The sequence below is a fragment of the Phascolarctos cinereus genome, unplaced genomic scaffold (genome assembly GCF_003287225.1).
Source record: "Phascolarctos cinereus isolate Bilbo 61053 unplaced genomic scaffold, phaCin_HiC Scaffold_2;HRSCAF=192, whole genome shotgun sequence".
In the NCBI taxonomy this organism is placed as follows: domain Eukaryota; kingdom Metazoa; phylum Chordata; class Mammalia; order Diprotodontia; family Phascolarctidae; genus Phascolarctos; species Phascolarctos cinereus.
The window spans coordinates 155,394,992-155,406,699 of NW_027555625.1; the positions used below are offsets into that span (position 1 = coordinate 155,394,992).

The 11,708-nt window shown below is 39.1% G+C and overlaps 1 pseudogene; it reads right to left on the reverse strand.

The window, feature by feature from the left end:
* Window positions 1-10,718: 10,718 nt before the first annotated feature.
* Window positions 10,719-11,253, reverse strand: LOC110210398 (large ribosomal subunit protein eL6 pseudogene; annotated as a pseudogene).
* Window positions 11,254-11,708: the final 455 nt, after the last annotated feature.

The following is an 11,708-nucleotide window of genomic DNA, read 5'->3' on the forward strand; positions in this document are numbered from 1 at the left end:
TTATATGTTAGAAATACCAAGTCACTATCTACACTCAGAGACTTAAAGACTTAATTTCTTAATTATATGTTAATAACATCAAAAGCAATTGATCACATCACAGAATCATAGAATCATGCAATTTCTGAGTTGGAAGGGGCTTCAGTAACCATATAGTCCAACTTGCCCCTAAATTAGAATCTCCTCAATAATACACCCAAGTGGTCAACCACCCTTTGCTTGAACTAACCAGTTAGTTATGTTGTCTAGATGTACACATTACCTAGAAATTCTGAATTGTCATCCTGACCTCCACCATGAATATTTGCTACATAGTGCTTGGAAAGTCACATGGGCTTTCATTCTGGTATCCAAAAAGCAATTTAGCCAAATACAGTAAGATAATCAATATTGCTGGTCTCCCCTTCCAGGTCATATATTGTGCCTCTGTTCTTGGAATATTCTAGTAAAGACATGACAGGCTTGCTTCTGTGAAATCTGTTTGTTCTTCTAGCATTCCTGAAAAGATCACTTCTGATCTTCCAAGAGATTTTTCTTTTGCCTTGGCTTTCATATGCTTTGCAGATGATGCTACTGTGCACACTTGGGCAAACATTCTTCAAAAGGCAAGTCATGTAAAATCAATTCCTCTAAACTCTCCAGACACTGTCCAAACAGAAATGGACAGACCTGGCCCTGTCTGGGTTGTCACAAATGCCAGGAATTCACAAAAATAAAATGCTAGGGCTGAGCATGCAACAGCACAAATTTATCAATGGAACTTCCCCTTCCTTCCCAAATTAATTTATGGCTCAGGATCATAAAAAAGCTTTCAACTACTTTGGTCTGTCTTCCATTTACAAGTTTTCTACTGATTCTGCTTTCACTTAGGTTTTTTACCTCAAATGCCACCTCCTTAAAGAAACACCTGAGGTTCTAGCACACATGGATTTCCTCTAAGCAATTTCTATGTCATGTAATTAAATGCTTAATTATATCATTTCTTGTATTTATGTTGTTATTTCATGTATTGTCTAGTCTCTCCTTTAAAAGCCTATAAGGTCCTGCAAGACAGGGACCGTGATTTAAACTTCTTTGTACATCCTATAATGCCTAGAACAGTACTGAGCATATAATCAGTATGCTATTTGATTTCTCCAAAAAGTTAATTGTTAAGTTGGGGAGTGGGGATCTCACAAGGAATACATTCTCTTGGATTATTTATTTATGTCATTATTTGTATAGATTGATTCTTCAAACTATCAGCTGGTAACATTGAGTTTGATTCTTGGAAAAGTTCTAGAATGTATATTAAAAAGATAGTTTGGGCAGAAGATAGAAAGGAAATGCATGCTTACTATGAGCCAAGATAGCATCATCAAAAATTCAAACCAGTTTCACCATTTTAGACAGTGTACCAGACTGGTGGATCAGAAGAATGTCAAGACATAGTAGGTCTGGAATTTGCCAAGTCATTTGACAAGGTTTAGTGTACTATTCTTGTGGGCGAGACAAAAAGAATGAGTTGAATGATAGTACATTTAAATGGTGTCAGAACTGGCTGAAAATCATGTTAACTGCATTCAGATCATTCTCCTCATTTCTTTTCCATGGGATTCTGCCCTTTGAATTCTGGGCTCTAATAAGTGACCTTCTACCTTATCTTCCTTGGAACAAGGTCTTCATATCACTTCCAGGTCATTTCCAAATGATTCTCTGTGCATGCTTCCTCTCCTTTCTAGCTGCTTTTTGTGTTTTGTCTTCCTCTGTTGCAATGTAGCTCTTTGAGGTCAGGAACTATCTTGTTCTTTATATTTTCATCCCCACTTCTTAGTACAATGTCTGTCATATAATAAGTGTTTAATAAATTCATTTGTGAATGATAAAGCCCAAAGTATAGTCAATAATGGAGACATGTCAATAAAGTAAGAGAATAAGCATTTATATAGCACCTACTATGTGATACACATGTTGTTAAGCACTTTATACAAACATCTTGTTTGATCTTCACAACAACCCTGTGTGATAGGTGCTACTATTATCTCCATTATACAGTTGAGAAAACTGGGGTAAGCAGAGATTAAATGGCTTGCCCATAGTCACACAGCTAATTAGTATACGAGGACAAATTGGAACTCTAGTCTTCCTGACTCCAGGTCCAGAGTTTCATCCACTGTATACCTAACTGCCTCACATAAGGAAAGAAATATCTAGTGGAGTGCCCAGGAACCAACCTTTGGCCTTATGTTATTCTTTATTTTCATCAGTGACTTGGATAATAGCATACTGATCAAATTTACAAATGATTTTGAGTGATGTGTTGCTCTTCAGTCATGTCTGACTCTTTGTGACCCTATTTGGGATTTTGTTGGAAGAGATACTGGAGTGGTTTATCATTTCCTTCTCCAGCTCATTTTGTAGATGAGGATCTGAGGCAAACAGGGTTAAGTGACTTGCCCAGTCTTGCACAGCTAGTAAGTGTCTGAGGCCAGTTTCGAACTCATGAAGAGCAATCTTTATGACTTCAGGTTCAACATTCTATCCACTGTGCTGCCTAGCTGCCCCCTGATAGCTACCATGCCAGAAGATAATCAGGCTCCAAAAAGGATCAAAATAGACTATAATGCTGAGATCAATCAAAGAAGATGAAATTTAATTTTAAATTTTTGAACTTGAGTTCAAAAAAATCAAGTGCACAAATATAGGAAGGCTTTCCTAATCCCTTTTAATTCTAGTGCTTTCCCTCTGGTGACTATTTCCTACTTATCCTACATATAGTTTGTTTTTACATAGTTATTTGCATATTGTTGCCTACATTGGATTGTGATGTCCTTTAAGGGCAGGGGCATTTTCCCTTTCTCTGTATCTCCAGCCTTTAGCAAAGTCCTTGCATGTAGTAGACACTTAATATACTTTATTGACTGATCAACAAATACAAAATGGAGGAGCCATGACTAGACAGTCATTCACATGGAAATGATCTTACAGTTTTAGTAAACTACAAACTGAATATGAGTCAATAGTCAGGCAAGAGAAGAAAGAGAATACCATTCTAGACTGTCTTAACAAAAACATAGAATCCAGAATGAGGGAGATAAAAATTCTGGTCTAGTCTCTCCTGGACCATTCATCCTTTACTGCTTTATGCTTTGCATGAGACTGTAACTGTCTAGGTCCAGAAAATATGTTCTGTTTTGAATTGAAACAAACATGCTTTAATGAGAGATATGGAGGGAGGAAGGTAGCTATATCTCACCTAAATTGGAGTCAGTCAGCTCTGGAGTGGGAATATTTTTGGAGATCACTGAATCAGAGTGAAACCAAAAACATCTAGCAGTATATAAATTAATTAATGGGGAGGGGGGAGCAGAGATCCCATAGTAAATAATGCTCCTTCCCATTACTGCTAATGACAAATATTTAAAGTGCCCTTTTCTGTAACATTAACTCAGTTTTCCTCCCAACACAACTTCCCTGAGAAGCCAAAGCAAGTATTTATCTTCATTTGATGGATGAGAAAACATGAGCAAATGTACATGCACACTCACACACACAAATACAAACACAAAGCAATCCTTCCCACTGACAGAGACTCAGTAAGTAGCAGACCTGGAAACAACCCATAGATTTCTTTACTTCCAGTGTAATTCTGTTTCTTATCTATGATATCATTTGGCCTTCTGATTGCATATGTTTCAAATTTTCTAAGCTCTATAGCCAGGTAAACTGATCTTATCCTAGAACAGAAATACCATATATTTATAGAGTACTTTTACTTTGTCAGAAAATGTAGATTCAGAAGGAGTATTTCTAGTTGAAATCATTCAATTAAGAAGAAATTGAAGTGTGGAGATCTTAAGGAACTTATTGAAGGTCATGAAAGTGGGAAATGGCAAAGCTTGGAATTGAGCCCCTCTGATTCCAAACCTAGTGTTCCTTCCCCCATGCCATCCTTCTTCCCCACAATTTCAACCTTACAACACTGGTGCTTTCACAACTCTTACTTTACTCAAAATAACTTGTGAAATAGGTAGGGGAGATGTATTGGTGTTTTACAAAGGAGAAAAATGGGACTTAAAAGACAATTAATCCAAAATTGGAAGGGACCTCAGAGGTCATTTAATCCAACCCCTTCATTTTATACAGGAAGACACTGAGCAACTGAGGAAAGGAGACAATTCCTAGGATGACTGTCTGTATGAAAAAAATAAACAACCCCTTGAACTGTAGCCGGTAGTGACCTCACTGGCAATGGAGAATGTGGAGTGGATAAGTTATGTTTTCAATGGGATCATTGAATAATTTCATTCTTCTTTCTCTCAGTAGATGACTCAATATCATTGTGATATTCTAGGTATGTCTGGAGAAATTGGAGATTCAGTCAGAGCCTTTAAGCCCATGTGGTTCATAGGATTTAGCATTGAAAGGAACTTTAGAGATCATTGAATTCAAAGCCACTCATCTTACACTTGAGGAAACTGAAGCTCACTAAGTTTAAGCGATCTGTCCAAGGTTGCATAAATATTGAGTAGCAGAGTCAGTAAGAGACAGGTAGCATTGCAGAGTGGTTAGTAAACTGGCATTAGATTCAGGAAGACCTGGATTTCAATCCTGCCTCAAACATTTACTAGGTATATGACCCTGGGCATGTCTTTTCTCTTCTCTGTAGCTGAGTTTCCTCACTTACAAAATGAACATTTGCTTCTAAGGTCTCTTCTAGCTAAGGACAGTGTCTAGCCAGGAACTGCTGCTCAGAGCATTGCAGCACAGAGAAAAGCTGTGCACTGGGATAAATAGAGGCCTTAGATCCAGCACAATGAAGCCTGACTTTATGCAGAGTGCAGGAAAGGCTTCAATTAGTAGTTCTGATACAAGAAGTTCCATGTCACAGATCCAGGGCCAACTGAGGAGGGGACCTGTTCCTAGGGCAGTGTTCCAAGGTGACAAGCAGTTTCAGGTCCTACGCTGTAAACTGGGGAAAGACTGAATTTAGAAAATAGCAGAAGCCATGTGGCTCTGACCCCAGAATAAAGTAATATCAGCTCCCACCTCCAGCCCATACTAAAGCCTGTAGTGAAATAACCGGAACAGGAATTCCAAATCAAAGAGGAACCCATAGGTCTATTGCTCTGAACCTGCAGAGCTTGCCAGCTGACTGATAGTCACGAAATCCAGCATCAGTCTACTGAAACTCCAACCAGGGCAAGCCATAGACGTGAACCTTAGACACAAACCTGGATTAAGAATTTGCAAAGTTTAGACCAGGAAAAAATTATCAGACTTTGCCTCATATCGGACCACTTTGGAAGAATTGAAAGGATGCAGGTTTCCAGCCTGAGCTGGGGCTGAGATCCTAGATTACACAACACTCAATACCCCTCAAAAAGTAGCAAAAAGGACCCAAGGAAACACAAAATTAACTCAAACATTCCCTCTAGAAATCCACAAAGCCCAACCCTATATACAGTCTGAAGGCAAAAAACAGACTAGAAGAATGAGCAAACAAACAAACAAACAAACAAAAAACCACTAAAAAAGGCTACTATGGTGATGGAGTTGTTCAAGACTCAAACTGAGAAGAAAAGCACTCTAAAACATCTACAAGTAAAGCCTCAAAGAAAAACAGTTCAAGTAGATACAAGTTCAACTAGAACTCCTTGAAGAGATGAAGCAAGAATTTAAAAGAATTATAAAATGTTTTCTTCTAAATGAGATGAGAGCTCTAGAGGAAAAATTGGAGAAGAGGTGAGAATTATAAAACAAAGAATTGAAAAGAGATGTACCAGTTTGGCAAAAGAAATATAAAACCTTACCCAAGCAACAAACCCTTTGAATTTTAGAATGGACCAAATGGTGATGGGCTCAGAGTGCAGATTGAGATATATTTTTGGACATGGCCAATGAAAAGAATTTGTTTTAATACATGTTTGTAATAGGATTTTTCTTTCTTTTTCAGGGAGTTGATGGTGGGAGGGAGTTGGAAGAGAGAGAAGGTGGATTTTTATTACTTGAAAAGTAAAATGTTACTAAAAAAAAATTAATGAATGCCTTCTATGTACAGGGCATTGTGCTGGAATCTTCATTTCACTTAACCTTATCCTCTCTTCAGGCAGCTAAGTGGTATAATAGATAGTGCTGGGTCTAGAGTCAGGAAGACTCATCTCTCTGAGTTCAAATCCAGCCTCAGACACTTCCTAACTGTGTGACTCTGTGCAACTTATTTAACCCTTGCTTGCCTCAGTTTCTTCATCATAAAATGAGCTGGAGAAGGAAATGGCAAACCACTTCAGTATTTCTGCCAAGAAAACCCCAAATGGGGTCATAAAGGGTCAGATACAACTGAAAAAAATACTAAAACAACAGATTCTTTCTTCATTGTCTCTATTTTCTTTTTTCCAAGCACCTATTTTCACAAAGTGTATTGCTTAGAGCCATAGAAGCTTCAGCTGGAACCCAATTCCTGACCTTAAGGAATTTATAGTCTAAGAAGGGAAAGATAAACATGGAAATGAGTTATTTTTATGAAACACAGTTTTGGAAAAAGAATTGCTTAAGGTATTATGGATGGAACACTAGGTTCAAAGGCCAGCCCTGTTATTTACTACCTTACTCATCTTGTGCAAGCAGTTTAACTTGTCTCTACAATTTCCTATAAAAGGAGAGGATTCGACCAATGAACCTCCAGCACCTTTTTCATCTTTAATAGCCTATGATCTTTATGTGACCATTTAGACAAGTTTGACCAGTTGATTGACTTGGCCTTCTTTCTTTTGTTGTGTTTAATATAGAGTAATTGGGGAATAGAATTAATAGAACAAGTAGAAAGGACCTAAGAATGAGCAGAGTTTCCTAGTCCCTGTCCTCAGCTTTCAAACTCCTTTCAGTCATGTGTAGATGTGGAAGTCTCCATGCAGACCTCACATTGCAAATTTCGTCATGCTTGCCTAGCTTGCCTTCACACAGAGGAGAAGATTACAGTACAGCCACCCTCAATTTAGACTTGATCTCCTTTTAATCTCTTTCAAAAAGAAATGAATAATGGAAGGCAGAGCTCTAACTAGGGCAGGGAGATCAGGGTTTTGCTCCAGCATGACAAAATATAGAAAGTTCTTACAACTCTTGTGGTATGTCAGTTACTTAGAAACAGCTCAATTTAGCACTTGATAAGCAAGAATGTTTAGTTGAAATAGGGAGCCACCCCACCACTACCAAGGCTACCCCTATGATGTTCTCTTTCCTCTCTTGTCTCCCTCCCACCAACAGTGTGAAAGTTCCATGAGTCTCTTCCTAACCCATGAGAAGGAATGAGAGAGTCTCCTATTCCATATAAATTTGTATTTCAAAATAATTTTTTCTGTTGCTTGTGTCAGATGCAAAAATTGTTACTTCGTGGGAAGAAGGGCCTGGTATCAACTGTTGCTCCCACAGCAGGGCATACCTCCCTTTTCCCAGAAGTAGCAAATACAACAAGAGAATGATAGAAACCCATAGGGCATTGGATGCTATCAGTGCAGACACCACAGAAGTCATGGGCCCACTAATTTAACCTCTCTTCCTGTAGCAGCTGGTGGAATAGTGGATAGAGTATTGAGCCTGGAGTCAGGAAGATCTGAGTTCAAATCTCAGACCCTTACTAGCTGTGTGACTCTGGACAAGTCACTCCACTTTAGTTTGCCTCAGTTTCCTCAACTGTAAAATGAGAATAATAGCACCTACCTCTTTGGGCTGTTGTGAGGATCAAATGAGATACTTGCAAAAGCCCTTAGCACAGTGCCTGGAATGTAATAATTTCTTTTTCAAAAGAATGCTGACCCAAATTTATACTTATCTGGCATGGATGTGACTGAAGTCAAGATAGATTATGAAGAAGAAGCCAAGAAGCAGCTAGAATTAATGTAATTTTTCCTGCATCATCCAAGTTTTATTGTTCCCTCTTTGGGTCTGGTGAAGCTCAGGCTCCATACATCTATCCCTACCTTGAATAAATGAGCTTCCCTGTTCCTTAGGATCTGCCAGGGGTGACTTACTACTGAGATAGGATGACAAGTCTAAGGCTAGTCAGCCCACTCTAGTCCCAAGCCTGCAAGCTTCTCATTGGCTCAGGGAATAAATGCTTATTTTCTTCCCTTCCATGTTCTTCCTCCTTCCAATATGTACCTATCTGTGATCAAAGGCATGGTGCAATTTGATGACCTTAACTGGTTTTTTTGATTGATCTCATCTGGATTATCTGAACTATTGCACTACTATACAGTGTTCAGTTATATTTAATGAGGATTGGTTAAGCACAACTAGTTTTATGCACTGTGTCATATAATGGTAATACAAATACAAAAACAAAATGGTCTCTGCCCTCAAGGAGCTTACATTTTACTAATTGTAATCTCTGTCCAATCTACACAAAGTGTAACGATATCCTTTCTTAAAAGATTAGGTAGATTAAGAGATGGATTCCCAAGGTAGGTGAAGTGGCCTCCATAATCAAGGGTTGAACCAAGGGATGATCTTCCTCTGGAATCCTATGTTTCCAAGTAGAAGGTCATAACAAACAAGTGATGTATCATAGAATTTTCAAAACTTTAAAGCTCTATATAAATTTGTGTTGTTATCCAAGAGATCTGAATAATATATTTATTTAGGTGACAGTGGATAGAGTGCCAGGCCTGGAGTCAGGAAGACTCATCTTCCTGAGTTCAAATCTGGCCTCAGACAGTGCCTTAGCTGTGTGATCCTGGGTAAGTCATGTAACCCTCTTTGCCTCAGTTTCCTCATCTGTAAAATGAGCTGTAGGAGGAAATGGCAAACCACTGCAGTATCTTTGCCAAGAAAATCCTAAATAGGATCACAAAGAGTCAGACACAACTGGAAAAACATGACTGAACAAGGACATAAGCAAATGATACTTTACAGTTATAAAGAACTTTACCTACATATATGCAGATTTGACCCTGACAACAACTTTATGAGACAAACAAACTGGGAATGATTATCCGCATCTAACAAACTGAGGCTCAGAGAAGTTATGACTTACTTGATATCATGCAGCTAGAATGTAATAGAGCTAGGCCTGAACCCAAGTTTTTGTTTGTTTGTTTGTTGTGAGGCAGTTGGGGTTAAGTGACTTGTCCAGAGTCACACAGCTAGTGAGTATTATGTGTCTGAGGTCACATTTGAACTCAGGTCCTCCAGACTCTAGGGCCAGTGCTCTATCTACTGCACCAACTATCTGCCCCAAGCCCAGGTCTTTTGACTCCAGATGAGGAAACTGAAGCAAATAGAGGTTAAGAGAATTGCCCAAGGTCATAAATCTAGTATGCAGGTCTGAGGCTGGAATTGAACTTAGTTCTTCCTGACTGCAGACCAGGCACTTTATTCACCGTGTCTTCAATGCACATGCTTTTTTATGTAAAAGATGAGTTTCTGGAAAGTATGTAGTTTAAATTTGAGTAGACAAAATTCTATTTTTTTTATTTCAGAGACTGATTATCACATGTTAGTGCTTCTTGACACTTCAATTCTATTTTTTCCCAATTCCTCTTCTCAACCTTTCCTACAAACAATTCTTCATGTAAATGAATCTCCCAAATCTAGATATACAGTCCTAATATCTTTACTGAATGCCAACCATCACAGCTGCCTGCCAGACATCTCATCCTGGATGTCCTAGGGGTATCTGGAACTCCAAAATGAAACTCACTATATGTCTGTCCCTTCTCCCATTCCCAAAATTTCCTTCTTCAATTTTCCCTACTTTTGTAGCAGACATTACCATTCTTCCTGTCACCAGTATTTTCCACCTGAGTCATCTCCAACTTACCACTCTTGCTCACTCTCCTTAGCTGATCATTTGCCATGTATTGTTGATCCTGCCTCCATCATATTTCTTGCATTTCCTGCTCCCTACACATAACAGCTTCCTTTAGGCCCCCACACCTCTGGACTGAACTATTGAGATACCTCCCTGAAATGGTCTCTGTGCTTCTAAACTCATCCCTGTCCAATCCATTATCCACACAGCTGCCAAAATAACCTTCCCAAAACATAGGTCTGACTCTGTCATTCCTCTGCTCATAAATCTTCAGGGGCTCCCTATTGCCTCTAGATAAAATGCAAACTCTTCAGCTTAGCATTTAAAGTCCTTTACAATCTGGCTCCAGACTACTTTTCCAGACTTATTTGATATTACTCTTTTTCACCCACTTAAATTCCAGTTAAACTTGCTGTTCGCTGGACTCCACATCCCATCTCCTATTTCTCTGTCAACACAGTGATTCTGAATACGCTCATCACTATGCCCGAAAGGTACTTTTTTCTTACTTCTGTGCCTTGAAATCCCAAGTTTTCTTCAAGGTTCATTTCAAATGTCACCTCCTATTTAAATCCTTTCCTAGTCCCTATAGTTGTTCACAGCAGGAAAGCATTTATTAAGCACTTGCTATATGCCAAGCACTGTGCTAAATGCTGGGAATGCAAATACAAGCAAAAAGAAAGACCATCCCCACTATCAAGCAGCTTACACTTTAATGGGAGAGGACAACATGAAAAAGATATTAAAAATTTTCTTAAAAGGATGGCTAAATGGTGCAGTGGCTAGAGCACTGGCCCTAGTGTCAGGAGGACCTGAGTTCAAATCTAACTCTGTGGCCCTGGGGAAGTCACTTAACCTCTATTGCCTCCCCCCACAAAAAAAAAATTGTTAGCTATTCCAAATATTTTAATAAGAGTTCTTTGCAAGGCATTTAAAACACCAGTTTGTGGGGATAAACTCCATTGGAGAGAGAGAATACAGAATGCAGAAAGCCACGCAGCTGAGGAATTTTCTTGATTTTGGGGCAGGATCTGAGAGTCCACTATTTTCTGATCAGCTTAGCACTGCTCCGTAATCTCGTATTTCTCTTTTTCTGTGGCAAAAATTTCTTCTTCTTGGCGTCTAGGTTTATGGAGCCTCTTCTTCTTGAAATAAGCATCAGTAAGACGATTTGGAATTTTTACACCTGAAAGGTTAACCCTGGTAGAGATGGCAATGACAAATTTCTGATGGGTCCTTCTCAGAGGAACATGATTAATGGTCAGAGGTCCAGTCACCAGTAGTAAGCCACTAGCCAGCTGATTCAGGAAAATCACTCACTTGTCCCTGTGGCTTCCAGTGAGCATAGTCAGAACTGTGACCAGGGTGATACTAGCTCAAAGTTTCCTCACCTGCTGGCTGATGAGTTTTTTGCCATAACTTGCCAGTTTTCTAGGTGCATCCCCAGGCAGGTAATACCTAGGCATTTTGAGAATCTTTACCACAGAGGTTCCTGCATTCTTATCATCACCACCTGGCTTTGAGATAGTAGCAGGCACCTTCTTTTTCTTTTTTCCTTTCAATCCAGGTTTTTGGTGCAGCGTATTTCCTCTTGTACATGGCTCCCTGGGAATAGATCGCAGACTGAGTATCTACCGCAATGCTTTTGAGCCTTTTGCACCACCTTTTTAGCCACATCTTCCTTTTTGTTTTTATTTTCCTTTGTTTCCTTTGGGGGGTTTTTTGTCCACCATCTTGAGAGAATGGAAAGAGGAAAAAAATTTTTTTTAAAGAGCTAACACAGTGGGGAGGAAAAAGTCATGATAGTAAAGCCTGGAGTATCAGAAGCTTAGACAGAAGTGGAATAAAGCATGACTAATTTGTGCCCATTCAAAAATAGAGGCTCTGGAGAGGATGCCCATCAATTGTGGAATGGCTGAAC